General features: G+C 39.9%; 1 long non-coding RNA gene across 2 annotated transcripts in view; it reads left to right on the forward strand.

Moving 5' to 3' along the window:
• LOC124545420 overlaps positions 1-20401 on the forward strand; it is a 78766-nt gene extending 58365 nt beyond the window's left edge. For both annotated transcript variants that reach the window (XR_006967625.1, XR_006967624.1), the window contains exon 3: positions 20043-20401. This is a non-coding gene — a long non-coding RNA (uncharacterized LOC124545420). The remainder of the gene's footprint in view (positions 1-20042) is intronic.
• Positions 20402-21354: the final 953 nt, after the last annotated feature.

The raw sequence follows: 21354 nt of genomic DNA on the forward strand, positions 1-21354 counted from the left end.
TTGTAAGTGCCCTAGAAGTATAGGCTATAACCTTTTCTTTTCCATCCGAAATTTGCACCAGAACAACACCAAGCCCATAACCGCTGGCATCTGTGTGTAGTTCTGTAGGTGCTCTCTCATCATACAGACCAATTACAGGGTCAGTCTTCAGAACTTTTCACAGCACATTGAAAGAATCTTGTTGAGCATCACCCCAGATAAATTTAGCATCAGCTTTTAACAACTCATGGAGTGGCCTGGCTTTGATACAAAAGTCTTTGATAAAACAATGGTAATAAGAATATAATATGAGGAAGCTTCCCACATTTCTAATACTTTTAGGAATAGGAAATTCCATTATAGATTTCACCTTTTCTGGGTCTGGCCACACACTGTAGTTTGACACTAGGTGTCCAAGTATTTTGATTTCTTTTGCTCCAAAGACAGACTTTCAGTCTGCCTTGTTGGAGACACTTACGAACAGCCCTCAGTCTTTTGATATGTTCATCACATGTCTCTGAGTACACTATAATGTCATCTAAATAACAAAGACAAATCGTCCACTTCAGGTGACGTAGAAGGTTATCCATCATCCATTCAAAAGTTGCTGGTGCATTACACAAACCAAATGGCATTACCTTAAACCCATACAGGCCCTCAGGGGTGATGAATGCAGTTTTCTGATGATCAGGCTTATCTACTTCAATATGCCAGTATCCCGGGTACATGTCCATGGTTGAGAAAAACTTAGCCTCCTTCAGACCATCTAGTGTATCATCAATTTTTGGAAGAGGGTAAACGTTCTTTTTAGTTATCTTATTAAGCTTCCTGTAATCAACACAAAAGCACCAACTGCCATCCTTCTTCCTGACAAGGGCCACTGGTGATGACCATGGGCTCTGCGAAGGTTGAATGAAGTCGTTTTTCGTCATTTTCTCTATCTCATCGCAAATTATTTGACGTTCAGTTGCTGACACATGGTATGCTCTCTGGCTTATTGGTTGATAGTCTACAGTGCTAATCTGGCCGTTCAAACTTCTTGCATGTAATTCTTTTTTGATGCATTGTCTCAATATACTGGCACCATTTTATAAAGTCATCTGCTGTCGAAACCTCCTTCAGGAGTAGGGCTTGATACATGTCCTCAGCAACACCCTTCATGATATGTGCAACCTTATCTTCCTCCTTCATTCTAGGATCCACTATTTTACACAGCTCGAAGCTGTCTTGAATGTAGGATGCAGTAGTTTCTTGTGGATGCTGTGCCCTGCACTTTAATTTATCATCAGCCTTGCCTTTCTGTCACTGTGTGTCACTGAAATACTTGCGCAGTTCCACCCGGAATACTTCGCAGCTTGTTAACTTCTCCTCGTTGTTCTCATACCACTGCTTGGCAGTGCCCTCCAAGTAGAAAAATACGTTAGCCAAACACACAGTGTTATCCCATTTGTTAAATTTGGCCAAATGCTCATATACCTTCAGCCACTTGTTTGGATCTTGGCCATCGTCACCAGAGAACCCAGAAGGATGTCTCATGTGGTGGCACACAGTCGCTGTCATTGTAATATCCTCTTCTTCTTCTGTCTCCGGTAGATTGCAATCTGTTGAATATGGCCCACACTCAGGTTTCTCGCCACATTAACAGTGGCTCTGTTGTGGCCTGATGGGAGCAACTGTGTCGTCACAAGTTCCAATACCCAGCATCTCCAGCAGAATAATGTCATGTAGAAGAAGGTGTACTTAGATGAATGATGGACACTTACTTCACTTAAAGAAGATTTATTCAGCACTTGCATGTACAAGAGCACAGAGCCTTTGGCCAAAACACATACAATGTAACTTACCAAATGAAAGCATTGGTATGTTGATAGAGACACTAACAAACACAAACACACACACAAAATTCAAGCTTTCGCAAGCCACGGTTGCTTGATCAGGAAAGAGGGAAGGAGAGGGAAAGACAAAAGGATGTGGGTTTTAAGGAAGAGGATAAGGAGTCATTCCAATCCCGGGAGCGGAAAGACTTACCTTAGGGGGAAAAAAGGGACAGGTATACACTCGCACACACACACATATATAGAACATTCCAGTACGATGATTCTTGACATTTGTGGATACTTCTAGAATGTACTCAAACTGAATATAGAAATTGAAATGGTATACTGCAGGTGAGTTTTGAACTCAGCACCCCCCATTCAATAGTTTAGTATAATAACCACTACACCACAGTGCAAGTCAGCTTCTTCTGCGAAAAAGTGATTAAAAGTGTTACTTGAAAGCAGATTTGTTCTGTGATAATTATAACTAGAATTCTGTAAATTCAAAGCAAGAAGCAGTAATAAGAGAACTGTGGTATTAACAATGGTTTCTTCCCATAAAGTAGAAGCTTTCCAGCTAATCTTTAATGTTCATCTTAACCTGTGCAAGCACAAATAGAACTTAATAATTTGATAGTTAATTTTCAATAAGTGTGCAGTGTCAATTTCTCATCTACTTTTGTTGTTTATGAGCACCTCAAGTTGTTTCACAACTGTGAAAGTTTTATTTCAGTACAGCAAGTATAAACACAATGAAAAGAATGAATGGCCTAGTAAGCAATGACACATTCACTTCATCTGTCAACCTCAAGTAAAAGCATTTGCCTTTGTTTCAAGGTATCTTTCTTCAGCATCTAGTGTATCCTACATTGTTTTTCCGTGATCTCTCTCAGCTCTGTATGTTGCATTAAGTGTTGGAAATTCCAGCACTTGCAAGTGAAATGCTACTAAGTAAACAAAATGAGTAGCAGACCAGAATCCCAAATTCCATGCCCCAGATCAAAATGACACTAATAGGGTATCAACTTTATGTGACTTCACACATGAATGCATTGCTGTTACTGGGATGCATGCTGTTAGCATCGGTGTAGGGCATTAACTCTGAATGCATAACCATGTAAGAAATTTCAAAAGTCATTCAGTGCAAGACAAGCGCATCTGTCTCTCAGAGAAGTGATAGCCTTAACTAATTTCATTGCATACCACATCCAATATGACCTCTGTCTATGGCAGACACTGCATTTCTGCAAAGCCTCAGAGAAGCAACAGTGGTGTGCATTAATAAAAATCAAACAATCAATGTTTGTAAAATTGTTGATGATGCTAATTTCTGTCTCATTAAAAAAATAGTGAGCAATGAGGCTCTGAAATAATAAAAACCCATTTTGCAGAGAATAGATTCTTAATTATTATCATGGCCTCTGTGACCAGCTCTCCAATGAAACACAATTAGGTGGTTTGAATCCTGTCTATGCTGACAAGTTTCCAAAGATCAATGAGTTTTATCCAGTGAGTGTTTTGATATAAGCAATCATTGGTATCTAGTGACTCATTACAGAGTATTTTCTTTTGCATGCTGTTCCAGTTGCCTTTGTCAAATGTTCTACAATAAATACATTCACAGCAAAGCTAATGCATCTACTGTGGAAAATCTTAAAGGCTTGTAAAGAAACTGCCAAAGTTGTCCTGTAGTATTTGCTGATGTCAACATGCATAAATGCATTCTTGCTGTATCACCCATATGCTTTTATTGTATACTGCTCAGGTTTGTCTCATGTTTTGTTCCCAGCAACCTTAATTGTGTAAATGTAGTGACACAGTGAGATTACATTTAAAACATACAGTTGAATAATATATACCTCATATATTGGGACATGGAGTACTATTGATGAGGGGCACAATGACACAATGAAGAGCTGTTCCTGCACCAATTTCTTCTTTACGTCAGCACCTATTGGTAACTATTATTTGAGGGATAGATGTTATAGGCCTTATGACACATGTGAGAATGGCCTGCCTTGGAAAGGACATAATAAATTCTCACTGTGCAGGAGAGCAAGAACTGATCTGAGAGTTCCTGTGGAGTAAGGCTGTGTGCCAGACCAGTACGTGAACCTGGAACTTTTGTCATTTGTGGGCAAGTGCTCTACTGACTCAGCTATGCAAGCACAACTCATGATGGCCCCTCATAGGTCCATTTCCAACAGTACCTCATCTCCTACCTTCCTACATGCTATATGGATCTTGGGTGTATAGAGGCAAGAAGGCATATATGGTCAAGTTTAAAGCAGTTGGCTGCTGACAACTAGCATGCTGCACTGGTATCGCCTCCAGTGCACCATTTGGAGCTTGTCATTGTCATATCCCACTGTTATCATTTCCGCTGCCCAAAGCTTTATGACTGCTAGTTTTCAAGAAGTTAACTTTTACAAACAGGAAAATTTCAGCAGTTTCAACAAGTTTAATGTAACACTGGGTGTGTTTAAAAATAAGAACAGATTTTTACTTATTTACAGACATAAGAGAATTTACACAGTATGTGAATTAAACAAATTTTTGTTTCATGCTTGTTAAGAACTAAAAACTGACCTTCTCTCGGTTATTTTGTGAACATATTTTATCAATTTGATGTTAATATAAATAAGTACACTGGACTGCACAGAGAGAAACAACCAAGACAATACACAGTACGGTAACATAATATGGAACAACTTGCATGTGACGGTAATTGACAATCTAACAGGAGTGCAGAATTTCATTTTATCATAGACCTACGTTAAGAGACTACATGCCTTAAGTCCAGCAACACAATCCCTACCTATGAGGCAGTTCTTTTTATGCTGCACTCCAGTCTGCACACATCACTGAATCTTGCATGACTACAATAACACTCGGAAAAGGGTCAGTGTACCAACACAGAAAGAACAGACTATGTGATAAAATCAACCATTTTGTTGAGGCCCCTTACTTGCCAATGAGGTTGACATTAAGAATGCACAACATTTATCCAAAATTGAGAACAGTACTTATCTGAATTCAGGGAGTTTGGGAGACAAACTAATGTGGATACAAAACAATCCCATTGTGTCGTATTTAGTTACTCATAGATAACCTTAAAATCCCTTTGATGTTGTGCCATGTGGCTCTTAGGAAAGTTTTGGACTCTGCCTTTAATAAAATCACATGATTTCTTCAGAACAAAAATCACACTAACAACCTGGACTCAACCACACGGCCATCGTCAACATCCTGTTACAACAATGAGCCAGTATACCAATGAAGGTCTCAACCCACTGACCGACAGTTGGTTGAGTCATGATGTATGGCCTCCCATATGCTTTGTTCTCTTAAACTACCTCCATCTAAGTCTGTAGATATTGCCACCAGGAAAAATAAACATTGAAACGGCAACTAAAAAGACTGCCTATGTGGATGATGTAACCAAGGCAGATTACAGTCTGAAGTAGGTCCGACATCAGCCAAGCCCCAAGACATTTTCTTCCATTCAATGGCCTGTCTGTCTTACTTAGAACATATGAGGCTGCTGTGACAGCAGACAAGCTACTTTATCAGTTATTTGTCTATCAAAACTGCAGTGTCCTATATTGTTTTCTCCAGTGGATACTCTTTAGTCTGCATCTCGTGGTCGTGCGGTAGCGTTCTCGCTTCCCACGCCCGGGTTCCCGGGTTCGTTTCCCGGCGGGGTCAGGGATTTACTCTGCCTCGTGATGGCTGGGTGTTGTGTGATGTCCTTAGGTTAGTTAGGTTTAAGTAGTTCTAAATTCTAGGGGACTGATGACCATAGATGTTAAGTCCCATAGTGCTCAGAGCCATTTGATACTCTTTAGCAAAACTCTCTGAAAAATTTTCGTTTCATTTTTACTGTCTTAAAATGCATTTTTCGGATGTACTATTTTAATTTCCTTGATTGTCCTTTCCTTGGACTCATCTATTCACTAATTTCCAAGGGATATCTGTCCTCAGAAATTCAGTCTTACTAATTGTTTGTGCCTTAGCGAAACCTTATGTCAGCTCTCCAGAAACTTTCAGCAACTATGCTCTCCTGCCAGCTCTAATGACGTGGTGCCCTTGTCCCCCCTTCCCCCTCCCTTTCCTCCCTATGCAACAATGGTAGCTTCTTGCCTTCAGGTGGTCCTACAAATTCTAATGTCAGTGCTTAGTTGAAACTGATATATCTTGAGATCTAACTCTCAAATCACAAAGCATGTTTTCACAAAACTTACTGTAATCAAATTGTATGCCCATCATCCTGTGACTGCATATACTTATCACTCTCCTTCATTATTTTAATTTATCGAGAGATTAGCTATGAGTTTGCTGAGCATGCAAAGTGGAAGAATCTACCACTGCCATGTCTCAATCTTCTCACATTGTTTTTGAAACTTCTATGAGCTCTGAATCTCGGTACATAATAAACTTCTCTTTCCTTTATTTCTACATCATGTAGGTATATTTTACTTTCTCACATTTTCTCCTGGCCCCAACTGTTCACAGCCTTCAATTCTGGCATTTTCATTTCCTTTACCAAGTCTTACCAGTTTTTAGAACACCCCCCAACATTTAACACTATACAGGGTGATTCAAAAATGCATGTAAATATTTTAAGGGTGTATTTGTGAGGTAAATATAAGACAAAAATGTTCTATAAATGTTTTTTCATAAACGTTTAATTCCAGAGTTATCGTTAAATACGAAAGTCATGTCCGTATCAAAACGACGGCAGTGCAAGCAGCAGGATGCCATATTCTGGTACGTAATTCACATACGTATCTCCCAACAGTTGATTCGAAACTGCATGAATAGTGTTTGTTTTTGTTTGCACGTGATGTTTACTCCTACTGTACGGAAGATGGCGCTGATGTTGTTGGTAACGGAAAAGTACGTCCTGTCGTTCATTCATCGTCGGAAGGCTAAAGGTTTCGTGCACATGATGTACTCAAACAGTGAGTATGCTGATATGCACCTTGTGTATGGTGCAGCAGATGGAAATGCACTTGCAGCAAGACGAAGGTACAGTGAGCTGTTTCCAGGAAGACGGTTACCAAGTCATCAGACGTTTGTATCTGTGGACAGACGTATGCGGGAGTATGGCATTCGTACTGGGGCACATTCAGGTCGACCACTTGAGCATGCAGTGAATGTCGAGGAACATGTTTTGGACCTGGTAGACCAAGATCCATCTATCAGTACGAGACAAATTAGTGCAGCTGTACGACTTCCACAATCTACTGTATGGCGGCTGCTTCGGAGACAACAGTTGCATCCATTTCACCTGCAAAAAGTGCACGAATTGACACCTGAAGACTATCCTCGCCGTCAGCAATTCTGCCAGTGGTTACAAGAGCGTCATTTGAATGATCCAATGTTCATTCGGCGGATATTATTCACAGATGAGGCCATGTTTACTCGTGCGGGTGTAATCAATTCGCATAATATGCACCAGTGGGCTGTCGAGAATCCTGGCGCGAGAATTGTGCGTGGATATCAACATCAATTCTCCATAAACATTTGGTGTGGTATTGTGGGGAATTACTTACTCGGACCTCATGTTCTGCCTCCAAGGCTGAATGGGCACGCGTACTGCGAATTTTTGGAGGGAGAATTGCCTGGATTGTTACAGGATGTCCCTCTTGCAACACGAGCCACCATGTGGTTTATGCACGATGGTGCTCCCGCCCATTACAGCCGCAACGTAAGGGCGTACCTCAATTCTGCGTATCCACATCGATGGATAGGTCGCGGAGGACCAATTGCTTGGCCAGCCAGATCACCTGACCTGAACCCTTTAGACTTTTATTTATGGGGCCGACTAAACACATTGGTGTATTCTTCTGCAGTACCGAACAGAGAAGTGCTACAACAAAGAATTGAAGGTGGTTGTGAAATTATTCGTGGAGAGTTGAACGGACTGTGTAATGTGCAGAGATCATTGATGCGACGAGCACGGGTCTGTCTGCAAGTTCAGGGACAGCATTTTGAACATGCATTGCATTAAAATTTGTGCAAATACAGTACAGTACAGTACAGTCTGTAAAATGCTTCAATTTTCCTTAGTTATTGTGCATTGCTGTAGTTCAATCAACAGGACCTAAATTAATACAGTGTTCGCGAGGAATTGTTTCAGTTTGTTACGTCACGTTTATTTATCAGTTTGCGTTGTTAGTCCAAATGTACTGTAATTAAACTGTGAACTCTGGGAATTAAATACCTTACGTTGTATTGAATGTATTATCCTGTTTTGTTCATAACTCTGTAATAAGCCAAATATGGAAAAAATTGTATAGAACATTTTTGTCTTATATTTACCTCGCAAATACACCCTTGAAATATTTACATGCATTTTTGAATCACCCTGTATATCTTAAGAAAACATGCACTGATAGTAACACCAGTTAATTCCAATACAACATATTTCAGTAAGAGTATCTCTTTATGCTATGTATGTAGTGTTATCACAGTTACTTTGTCGTACCACTTAACACTTCGCATCTAACTTCACCACACAGTTTCACATGCTAGTGCTGGTGTGTTAACCTATAAGATATGAGGTAAGTGATTATGATCCTCCACCTTGAGATGTAACCCTAGGCATGGGACAAAAGAGAGTATTGCTGTCCGCCATGTCTGCCATGACACCTTCTTTCTCATCAACACCATGGTCCACTTCAATTACTACTCCAGAGCCCTCTTTCTCAAGATGTGAGCTAGGTTCATATATCTCAGAATATAAGCCTCACAATGACACCTGAATGGTACCATTTTCCACACCATGTAACAAAGGTTGTTTTCTAACTACACACAGATTAATTTGTTATGCTGCATTTTCCAAATACTTTCAGAATAATTTTAGTCATGACTTTAGTGATGGAAGCTTACCATTATTGCTCATTATGATTTACTCTGTCCAAGGAATACCACTCATGACTCCATAGACTTTTTTCGCTGTCCATTAATGTACTTTTTTGTTTTTCATAGACTGAAAATGATACTTTCTTGATTGCATTTGCTACATTTACTCAATCACTAGATCTTTTTATATTTACACTCCTGAGTCCACCTATTCTGGTGCTCCACACTGCTCAGTCTCTTATTTCCTTAGCCAATCACATAAAATATACAGGTCACACACCTGTCTGTGTCACAAATCACTCATCTTCTTAACATCAGATCCTTGCAATTGTATATATTACACATTCCGCACTGTTACTTTAGTTCCAAGTAACATTTGTATTATATTTATTCCTCTTGTAACCTATTTTACTTAAACCATAAAAACACTGTTCATACTTGTATATCAGAGTGTTACTTCCAATGTTGTGATTTACCCAGAATTTTGTCTTGTTTTCACTGCATGTCCCCCATGTTATTTTCTCTGTATTTCAAAACTCTATTCACACTGTTCTACTTTTGGGATTTTACGTTTATCATGATATCTTCATGATATCCTGTATCCAACCATTGACTTACTTCACATATTCTCTTGCCATTTTAATGACTTCCCCACTTCAGTTGTCTATATGCACATACTGAAGATTATCAACAATATATTAAACAAAAGAGGAAGAGAATAGAAGAAGGAAAGAATGCATTGTTCTACCCAGCTCAAGTACGCACAGTCGCCTCATTGTGAAGTTTCCCACAGAGCAGGAAACCTCATACCCTTTTTAATGTGCCTCATCCACCATCCCTTGATCAAATTTCCACGGATCTGTTTCTGGTCCTCCTTCCAGAGGATAACTCTTACATCCTTTTTCTGCTTCCCTTTGAACTCCAAAACAATATAAACTTATATAACTTATATTTCATACTTCTTTTTTGGTACAACCTTTGGTCCTACTTGGAAGTTCAAAATTTCCCAGAAATGGCTCCTTTTACTAAAAAAATTATGTTACTACTGCCTTTTCCTAAGTAAACTCAGCATGAACAGGTGCTATGAAGTTCTAGTGGTACCAAAATGGGCGCCTTGTCATCCTCAGCCCACAGGCATCAATGAATATGGATGTGGAGGGGCATGTGGTCAGCACATCGCACTCCTGACCGTTAGTCAGTTTACATGACCGGAGCTGCTACTTCTCCAACAAGTAGCTCCTCAGTTTGCCTCACAAGGGCTGAGTACACCCCACTTACCAACAGCGCTCAACAGACCGTCCAAGTTCTAGCTCACTCTGACAGTGTTTAACTACGCTGATCTGATGACTGCCTTTTCCTGCATGCTGATATTTTGTTAGAAAACGAATATTTGCATACTTGGAAATACACATGGTTTATTAGTTACTGGTTCAACACAAAGCACGTACAACAACGACAGCAACATACAGAGAAACCACACACAGGTGCATATTACTAACCACTGAACATGAAATACTGACTTTAGTTATTAAAGAACACCAAAGATGTAAAATACATTAACACTCTCCCTTATTTAATAATTTGCAAAGTCTAATCTTATTACATAAATACTGATATCTAATCGAAAACAGAGGCTTTTTTAGTATATCAGCAAGTTGTTCTACAGTATCTACTTTTGCAACTATGATTTCATAAGCACTAAATAGTTCACAAACAAAGAAATGTCTTATATGAGTATGCTTCGTTCTTCAGTGAAACTTGGGATTCTGGGCAAGCCAGATAGCAGCTTCATTGTCAACCTCCAGAACTGGTGTTGCCTCCAATTGGTCCAATTCTGTCAGAAGCTTCTTGATCCAGACAATTTCCCGAGCAGCTTCACTGGCAGCCACAACCTCAGCTTCAGTTGTGGATATGGCAGCAGAAGATTGCCTTTGACTAATCCAGGTGATGGGTACCCCAGAGTACAGACAAAGGACACCAGATGTTGAGAGCCCAGAGCCAAGATCACCACCAATGTGGTCAGCATCACTATAACACTCTAAAACCTGCTTCCTAGAATTGTTTTTATATAAAAGTCCATAATTTGTTGTGCCTCTCAGGTATTGTAAGATTCTTTTAACTTTCACTACATCACAATCTGTTGATTTCATGATACAACACTGACAGCATATGCAATGTCAGGACGTCTCCCACACATCAGAAACATCAGTACTCCAACAGCTTGGCTGTATGGAAATTCAGAGTTGCAAGGACTTTCTTCTGTATCATTGTCATTTATAATGGGTGTAGGTACAGACTTGCAGTTCTTCATGTTGAAACGCTCTGGTGTTTTCCTGTGTAATGAGTCTGACTTGCACATACAGTTCCACGTTCTTGTTGATCAATTTCCAGACCTAAGAAAAATGATGCAGGCACTGAAGTAAATTTAAACTCTTCTCTTAAATCACTGATAATGTCTTCAAATTCCTGTTCACTGTGAGCTGCAATCAGACCATCATCAACATAAAGCACAAGGAATATTTTCTTACAGCCTTACTGTCTCACAAAAAGACATGGATCAGCTTCACTCCTCAGAAAGCCCAGTTTAGTGAGATGATTACTGTACTTCTAATTACAGCAATGCAGAGCCTGTTTCAGTCTGTATGGACTTTTCTTCAAGCAACATACTCTCCCAGACCCATCATCACATCCTTGAGGTTGTTGCATATAAATGGTTTCTTTTAAATCAATATAAAGAAAAGCTGTTGAAACATCAATTTGTAAAAGTTTCATGCTCTCCCTTGCAGCAACACTTAGCAGTGCTCTGAACGTGCTCTGAATGTCTGCTCATAGTCAACTCCTCTCTGCTGTGAATAACCCTTAATCACCAATCTTGCCTTGAATTTATTGACTGAGCCATCAGCATTTGTTTGAATTTATACACTGATCTATTACGAATGGACATCTTTGCATATGGTAGGTCAACCACATCCCTCATTTCATTTTCTTGAAGAGCTTTTATTTCAGAATCCATAACTTCCTTCCAGAAATCGTTTTGAACAGACTTCATGGCATCGCTGTATGTTCCTGGTTCTTGGAAAGATATTGAGAGGTTCATTACATAATCATTAAACTTTTGTGGAGGTCTGAGGGTTAACCGATCACACAGACATGGTAAAACTTCTGCACTTGTGTCTTCCTGATCTTCCTCCTGAGGGTCTTCATCTACATCCAAGGAACTGCCATCCTCTTCACTCTCACTATCAATACCATTGGTCTTCAGTCTGAGGTACTGGATCCTGATGACTGAAAACATTCACTGGAAGAGTTGAACTTTTCTCACTCTTCAGTGGCCTCTCCTCGAAGATGACATCTCATGACCTAATGAGTGTGCACACCTCTCCACAATAAATTCTGTAACCCTCATTGTGATCATATTCAATAAGGACACATTTCAGTGCTTTTCGGTCCATGTTCCTCCTCTGTTGTTTTGGAATATGAGCATAGCAAGTGGAGCCTATCACCTGCGGATGTTTCAGGCTAGGCTTCCTTCCATACCACAATTCATATGAATATGTTCCTGGAATCCTGGAAGGCCCTTTTCGGTTTAGAATGTAGGTTGTGGTGTTCACCATCTCTGCCCAAAGTTTCTGTGGAATGTTTGCATGTGCATGCATTATGGCCCTGGCAGTTTCCACAACTGTGCAGTCCTCTCTTTCACTGCACCCATTTTGTTCTGGAGTGTAAGGCATTGTGAGGCGTTGAATTACACCCTCTTTGTGAAGAATCTCTTTTGCTTGTTTGTTGTCAAATTCTTTCCCATTATCACTCAGAAGTTCCTTGATGGTATGTCCAGCAGCTTTTGCTTCAGCTATTAACTGCCTTAACTTTTCTGCAACTCCAGACTTTTCTTGCATGAAATATGTTGCCCTAAACTTTGTACAATCATCTTTGAAAAGAACAAAATACCAGTGCCCTGACACAGAAGGTACTTGAAACGGACCACATACATCAGCGTGAATAAGTTCACCTGGTTCTGCTGTCCTCTTTCTGTTGCCAAATGGCAAACGAAGAGCCTTGACATAAATACAGCCTTAAAAATTTCACTGTCCATTTCCACCTCATTATTTAACTCGCTACAAAGTACAGACTTCACATGGCGGCTTGTTCTGGTTTCCAAATGTTTCATGATAAAGCTGCAACATATTGTCTCTGCTAGTGGTATTAACTGCGCTGAGGGAGCTAGGTTTCACATTTCTTACAGCAAGTTTAAAACGGCCTGCAAAGCAATCACAGACAACTGCCAATCTAGTAACATTATCAATCTTAAGATGACAAATTTCTGCAGTTGATGTGAATTTACTTTCTGGATGTTTATCCTTTATTGCAAGAACAGATAATAGATTGTTGTGAATCTGAGGTACATACCATACATCTGTCAAGGTAATTCTGTTCCATTTTCCTCCAACTGCTGCTTTAATGTCTATTGAACCTTTTTCCAATTGCTTCAATTATGTCACCATTAGCTGTAGTAACTGACTGTTTTGTTAGAAAAGGCTGAAATGTTTTGAAACAATTCCTGTCATTTGTAATATGACTTGTTGCACCATTGTCTATATACCAGTCATCATTTCCACATTCAGAGTTCATCACAGAAGATGTCATAGCAAGAAGTAGCATATTTGTATCTGTGGTAGCTGGTTTTGGAGGTTTGCCATCCGCTGCCCACTTTCTGCACACTTTAATTGTATGGTTAGGTTTCTTGCAGTAATTACATATTAATTTCTTTTTCCCTGTTGGATTTACTTGCTGAAATGACAGCCTTGATGAGTCTGTAGTGAGGGCTTCTTGTTTACTAAAATCACCCTCCTTTGTACTCAGAGCTTTTTCATATGCACACAATTGATTTGTTAAATTATCAATTGTTCTGTCATCTCTATATGTTAGCATCCAACTAGATTTAAACAAAAAATAGTCTTCTGGTAGTGTTCCTTATATTTTACAAATAAAAGACAAATCAGGCAATTCTGAATTATTTACGATATCTTTGGTCGTTTCTGGTTTCAATTCACTCCACAAATATTTCTGTTAGGAAATATGTGTCACAATATCATCTTCAGGAGCCTTTTTGTAACTAAAGAACTCCAAACAAAGGTTGTACACTTTGTCTTCAGAGACACCATCAAATATTTTGTGTGATTCTGTCCACACTTCATACGCTGTATTTAGATGCATTATTTTCAGTTAAGTTTTTTCCAACATATTTGTAGTCAAAACAAGTAGAGCGTTGCTGTCTACTTTGTTAAAAGCTTCTAAAGCACTTTTATAGATCGCCCTTTGTTCAACGGTAGCGCTTTCTGAAATAATACTAGGTTTCACTGTCCTGCCTTCCACAACATCAAGTGCACCAGGAATTCCTCATAGACAAATACTTATTTTGTATTTCCAAATGTTCCAATTTGTTTTGCCTTCCACAACTCCGATGTTGATAATTCTCATTGAATCCATCGTGGTTGCATGGAATTAACAACTTCAAAAATGTCTTCTTGGAGATAACTTTAAAAACCTTTTGCACAGAGCTACGTTATTATTTTTGTACAAGTGTCCTTTTAACACACACCTGGGCCCATAACCTGCTGAGATTTTCTTAGAAAAATAAATATTTGCATATTTGGAAATACATGTGGTTCATGGTGTGGGTTCCTGTAGTCATGTCCTAGTTCATGAACCACGGGCAACGTATGAGTGGCCAAGTAAGTGATCCCGTCAGTCGGGATACCAGTTACTTTGGAATAATGCTGGGCATCTCAGACATATTCTGAGTCGTGGTCACCTTTGTGCTCATGCGGCAAAGACTACTAAATCCACCAGTTATTCCCTCAGCGGTTAGGGGTAAAACCCAATGGGACTCGGGGCAAGTAAGGCTAGCAACCTGCTTCCCTGGTACTTTAAATATGATGCTGGCAACAATCAGAGCAAAATGCCTCGGACCTTTGGAGGTGGCGGAGTCCCACCTCTAACTGACAAACCAGGGACTCCAAAGATACGACTTGGCAAACAAATGGTAATGAGATGGGGGAGCTATTAATATCAATGGGGGCTACTCTGGGAAGAAGGTAGAGCTGGCAGAGGCTGCAAGTAAGTACGTTTTAGTTTTAGTTTAGTGACATTCGGGTAAGGGGTGAGAAAGAAGAGGAAGTGGGAGAATACAAGGTCTACCTGTCAGGAGTCAAAGCAGGAATAGCACAATGGGGTGTAGGGCTTTACATCAGGAAAGAAATGGAACCTAGCATAGTTGCAATAAGGTACGTAAACAAACGACTGATGTGGATAGATTTGACAGTGTCTAGCAAGAAATTAGGATTGTGTCAGTATATTCGCATTGTGAAGGGACAGATCAAGATAAGATGGATAGTTTTTATAAGGCAGTCAGTGATGTAGTTGTTAGAGTAAAGGACAAGGACAGTGTTCTGCTCATGGGTGATTTTAACGCCAGATTGGAAATCGAACAGAAGGGTATGAAAAGGTTATGGGTAAATTTGGAGAGGATATGGAGGCCAACAGGAACGGGAAACAACTCTTGGATTTCTGTGCCAGTATGGGCTTAGTAATCACAAACTCCTTTTTTAAACATAAGAACATTCACCGGTATACTTGAGAATGCAGGGGAACCAGATCTGTCATTGACTATATAATAACAGATCAGGAATTCAGGAAGGCTGTGAGGGACACACGTGTATTCAGGGAATTCTTTGATGACACTGATCATTATTTAATCTGCAGTGAAATTGGGATTGTGAGGCCGAAAGTGCAGGAGGTCAGGTCCATATGTAGGAGGATAAGAGTGGAGAAACTTCACGATAAGGAAATCAGGCACAAGTACATAGCAGCGGTCTCAGAAAGGTGCCAGTTAGTTGAATGTAGTCAATTACAGTCATTGGAAAAGGAATGGACAAGGTACAGGGACACAGTACTAGAAGTGGCTAAAGAATGTCTTGGAACAGCAGTGTGTAAAAGTAGGATGAAGCAAACAGCTTGGTGGAATGATACAGTCAAGGCAGCCTGTAAAAGGAAAAAGAAGGCGTATCAAAAATGGCTACAAACCAGAACCCAGGTAGACAGAGAAAATTATGTTGAAGAAAGAAACAAAGCCAAACAGATAATTGCAGCATCCAAGAAGAAATCGTGGGAAGACTTTGGAAACAGGTTGGACGCTATGGGTCAAGCTGCTGGAAAACCATTCTGGAGTGTAATCAGCAGTCTTCGAAAGGGAGGTAAGAAGGAAATGACAAGTATTTTGGACAGGTCAGGAAAACTGCTGGTGAATCCTGTGGATGCCTTGGGCAGATGGAGGGAATATTTTGAAGAGTTGCTCAATGTAGGTGAAAATGCGATCAGTAATGTTTCAGATTTAGAGGTAGAATGGGATAGGAATGATGATGGAAATAGGATCACATTTGAGGAAGTGGAAAAAATGGTCAATAGATTGCAGTGCAATAAAGCAGCTGGGGTGGATGAAATTAAGTCGGAACTCATCAAATTCAGTGGAATGTCAGGTTTTAAATGGCTACACAGGATAGTTGAAATGGCCTGGGAGTCGGGACAGGTTCCATCAGACTGCACAAAAGCAGTAATCACACCAATCTTTAAACATGGAAACAGAAAAGATTGTAACAACTATAGAGATATCTCTTTAATCAGCGTTATGGGTAAAGTCTTCTCAGGTATTGTTGAAAGGAAAGTGCGAGTATTAGTTGAGGACCAATTGGATGAAAATCAGTGTGAGTTTAGGCCTCTTAGAGGTTGTCAGGACCAGATCTTTAGCTTACAGCAAATAATGGAGAAGTGTTATGAGTGGAACAGGAAATTGTATCTATGCTTTATACATCTAGAAAAGGCATATGACCGGGTTCCTAGGAGGAAGTTATTGTCTGTTCTACAAGATTATGGAATAGGAGGCAAACTTTGGCAAGCAATTAAAGGTCTTTACATGGATAGTCAGGCAGCAGTTAGAGTTGATGGTAAATTGAGTTCATGGTTCAGAGTAGTTTCAGGGGTAAGACAAGGCTGCAACCTGTCTCCACTGTTGTTCATATTATTTATGGATCATATGTTGAAAACAATAGACTGGCTGGGTGAGATTAAGATATGTGAACACAAAATAAGCAGTCTTGCATATGCGGATGACTTAGTTGTGATGGCAGATTCGATTGAAAGTTTGCAAAGTAATATTTCAGAGCTAGATCAGAAATGTAAGGACTATGGTATGAAGATTAGCATCTCCAAAACGAAAGTAATGTCAGTGGGAAAGAAATATAAACGAATTGAGTACCAAATAGAAGGAACAAAGTTAGAACAGGTGGACGGTTTCAAGTACTTAGGATGCATATTCTCACAGGATGGCAACATAGTGAAAGAACTGGAAGCGAGGTGTAGCAAAGCTAATGCAGTGAGCGCTCAGCTACGATCTACTCTCTTCTACAAGAAGGAAGTCAGTACCAAGACTAAGTTATCTGTGCACCGTTCAATCTTTCGACCAACTTTGTTGTACGGGAGCGAAAGCTGGGTGGATTCAGGTTACCTTATCAACAAGGTTTAGGTTACGGATATGAAAGTAGCTAGGATGATTGCAGGTACTAGTAGATGGGAACAATGGCAGGAGGGTGTCCACAATGAGGAAATCAAAGAAAAACTGGGAATGAACTCTATAGATGTAGCAGTCAGGGCGAACAGGCTTAGATGGTGGGGTCACGTTACACACATGGGAGAAGCAAGGTTACCCAAGAGACTCATGGATTCAGCAGTAGAGGGTAGGAGGAGTTGGGGCAGACCAAGGAGAAGGTACCTGGATTCGGTTAAGAATGATTTTGAAGTGATAGATTTAACATCAGAAGAGGCACCAATGTTAGCACTGAATAGGGGATCATGGAGGAATTTTATAAGGGGGGGCTATGCTCCAGACTGAACGCTGAAAAGCATAATCAGTCTTAAATGATGATGATGATGATGATGATGATGATTGGAAATACATATGGTTTATTAGGTACCGGTTCAACACAAAGTACGTACAACAAGAACAACAATATACAGAAAAACCACACACAGGTGCGTATTACCAACATTAGCACTGCATGTACATTATTATACAACACCACTTGACATTTACATCACAACAATTTATATTAAAGAATTGATACCTATGATCATGTTAACACAGTTTCTGAATTCTCTAACATGTGCAATTCTGTGACCACAACTTTGAATTGCAAGAGTAGTTTGACTTCATGTTGGATTGTTTTTGGACACCATCCCTGTAGCACCAAAAATTTTAACGTTACAGGTCAGCAGTAGTACTGTGTTCATTTTGCTAGGTGAAGTCACAGAAATCTGTGAACAGCTGTCAACCAGTACCTCACTTTCTAAGCAACCTACTGCTACTTTTACAATCGGATTGACATCAGCTGAAATGGGCACCAGCTCTCCCCCACAAAACAACTCTTTTATTTTGGCTTTTTTTTTTTACCCAACTCAGTCACAGGCATCGAATTTCTTTCTTTGCTCTTCCTATTCACCATTGAGTGTGGGAGTCTAAAAGCACACTGCATGAGTGCTGTCCAACCTTGATGGCAGTCATATTTGGCATCCCCATCAAATACGAATTTATAAATCATATTAGTGCTGTCCAGAGGCACTCTTGTGCTTTTGTAATGAACATTCTTGTTTGAATTCTCTCCCTTGCAGTTCAGAAGTGCTTGCTTCCTTGCAGTCTTTCATATACTGTTCTGGAGCCTGAAGTCCTCACACTTGCCACATCAACGAATTTTTACTTCTTATTGTTCCTGTTCCAGTCAGTTGCTTTTTGTCAAACTGTCACACTATCCCAATAGTACCAGCAGCATTTAATCCATCAGTTATGTCATAATAATAACTGGGGTGCAAGTCAGGTGACTCTTCAGACACACTCAGTGGTGCAGGAATGTCTCCCCCACTCATTAGTGTCTCCATTCTTACAAAGTTCAATAGAACTTCCCATCAGCTGCCCAACCAAGCTATTCAGCAATCTTGTTCCCCCACTGAGTGCACCTCCTCCCCACCAAGGTCACCTGTGGCAGCTGCTATATACACTTTATTTATGTTCCTCACTATTACTTGCCAGTTTTCTACTTAAAACTGGTCATCAGAATGATTGAAATTCTGTTGCCTGCCGTGGACATCATCATAAGTGGCACGAGTCTTCCACCTTCCCGCAGCTCCTATGTTATATTTTGCACTGTACTGTAAGGGCCATGAGAATATTAGACTCTTTCAAGAAAATGTTCATAATTCTCGTAATTGTCATGGAGTGGTGCTACAAGTTCTCACCAAACACAGAATGGTAACAAAAGCTTTATACCCACAACAACAACTGTACAGCCACCCCACATGAGTACTTACAGATTGCCTTCATTGTGCCCTGGACAGGTTGAACTAGTCTTCGATCCAGAAATGTATGAGCAGTTCTCACTGAATTGCTGTAGACCAATATTCTTTCAAAAATTGGACCTTGATAATTTGTAAATTATTACAGTACTTAGTTGCATCATTCATCTGTCTAAAGACAGCATCTTTGAATTGCTCTGCTGTAAAAGAAACAGACAGCGAATGAGTTGTAGAAAAGGTAGTAAGAGCAACTTGACTTTCTGCGAGTTGTATCCAAGGCTATATCCTCAAAGTCTTATGTGGATGGCCTTAGCCGCAGCTGGTTCCATGGCTAAGTAAAGATGAGGACAGCAACCAGGCAACAGTCGGTTACTGCTTCACAGTGGGCTAATAGCAACTTGTCCAGAAACACATGGAAGTATGACTTCTTGACATGGCTGGAAGTACGAGAAGATTGTACTGAAAGATGTTAGGCGATTAGCCAGTTTCATCCATAGCTAGTTTCACACTTTTGGATATTATGGTGCAACTTAATGGTATAAACAGTAACAAACATTATGAGCACAATGAAACAAACAAAAATTAACAAAATATAGGCACTAGTAACTTCACTAGGCAAAAATTAATTTATATCATTACCTTTGTCAAAGTATCATTAACCATAAAGCCACATGACAAGATTAAAATGTGAGGATGCCCCTAGTATAACTATAAAATGTAGAAACTGTAGCTTAAATGTTTGAAATCCGTGGTAACAGCTAAAGAGGCGAAACTTCTAAAATGTAATAATTGTTTCCGGTTTAAAATTTGTTTAATACTTGGAAACTGACCCTTTTGATGAACTGTTCGTTGTGATATGCACCTCCCTCTACTCTTTATGTGTAAGGTCTACGTGTTTTGGCATAAAACTTTAAATTTGACATTTCTCTTATGTGGCATAGGCACCAGCACTTAAATCAGTGTCTTTGTTGTCCACAGGTGTGCTCGGTTGTCTTGGACACTCCTAATGTCCCCTGTGACAGGTCAGCCAGCAGCGACAAAGTCATTAGTATCAGGGTGGACACCCACCTTCCAGGCAACGAGAACAGCAGCTCATCATCGACGATGTTTTCTTTTTCTATTGTGGTGGGCATCCGCATACTATAAGCGCAGCCAATACACTAGCAGCACCACGTGTCGACGTCACGGGCACAGAGAAGACGCTGGAGACGCTGTGGCTCTGCTGTTACCACAACAGAAACATTACATCATTGTGAGGCTAACATCAGTACAGTCAGAAATGTTTACCTGGCATTTAAAACTGATTTTTGTTTACAATAAACAAATTATTTGAGCAACATGAGAATACTCATTGAGAGTAACGTATCATTGTTTAATAGTTCGCGTAACAACCTTCACTGAGATCAGTGTAGGGCATCTGTTTTAGCTTTGTACTAGAGCGTTAGTTACACGACAATACATGCATTGGCCTATTCACTTTCATTCAGCATCTTGTTCCACCAGAAATTTAACAGCGTTCTTGAAGGCATTCACTGCCAACCACTTAGCCTATCTGTAGCAATGTATGTTATGCGTCATCAACCTCACAATTTCTTTATGGCAGAACTCTCAATACAGACAAAGTTTCCAGAGCTTCATGTTTTCGAAGCCATCTTCAGAGTATAACAGTCCTAGATCGAGAGATAATGCCTGAGAAAAGAAACTTATAATAGAGAAGAATTTATCTGTAGTTGTCACAGACACAGCTACAAACTAATAATCCTGACTTTTTTCCCATGGAAATCTTAACTCTTAAACATCCCTCTTGACATATTCTGCCTGAGAAAGGCCACACCAGTTAAGTTACCACACTGTATTCATTCGCTTCATCACAGATATTTCACATGAAAAGTCAAAATAAAAAGGAAATAATTTCATGCTTGGCAGAGCGAGTGCACCAGCATACATCATTGGTTCAGTAAATGACGTGTCACAGTCACATGACTGGCCATCGGTCCCTATCAGCCGACTTCCACAATTGGTGGCCAGAGTCTGGTGTGACATAGGCAAACTCTAGAGCACAATGTTTTGTGCTGGACCACAGCCAACAGCTCTTTCACACAACATTTTTTGATCTTTTTCTATTGCTGAAAGTCAGAAAGTGAAACACATTATTTTTACTCTTCCATTGTAGCAAAATGATACCTTTAGCTTTTAGGGGAATGTAAATACATGTCAGGTATTGCACATCACATAGTAGATATCCACTGCTGTACCAAAACACTATTTCTGGGAAGTTGAATTTTCCCCC

This window comes from Schistocerca americana, chromosome 8 (assembly GCF_021461395.2).
Source record: "Schistocerca americana isolate TAMUIC-IGC-003095 chromosome 8, iqSchAmer2.1, whole genome shotgun sequence".
In the NCBI taxonomy this organism is placed as follows: Eukaryota; Metazoa; Arthropoda; class Insecta; order Orthoptera; family Acrididae; genus Schistocerca; species Schistocerca americana.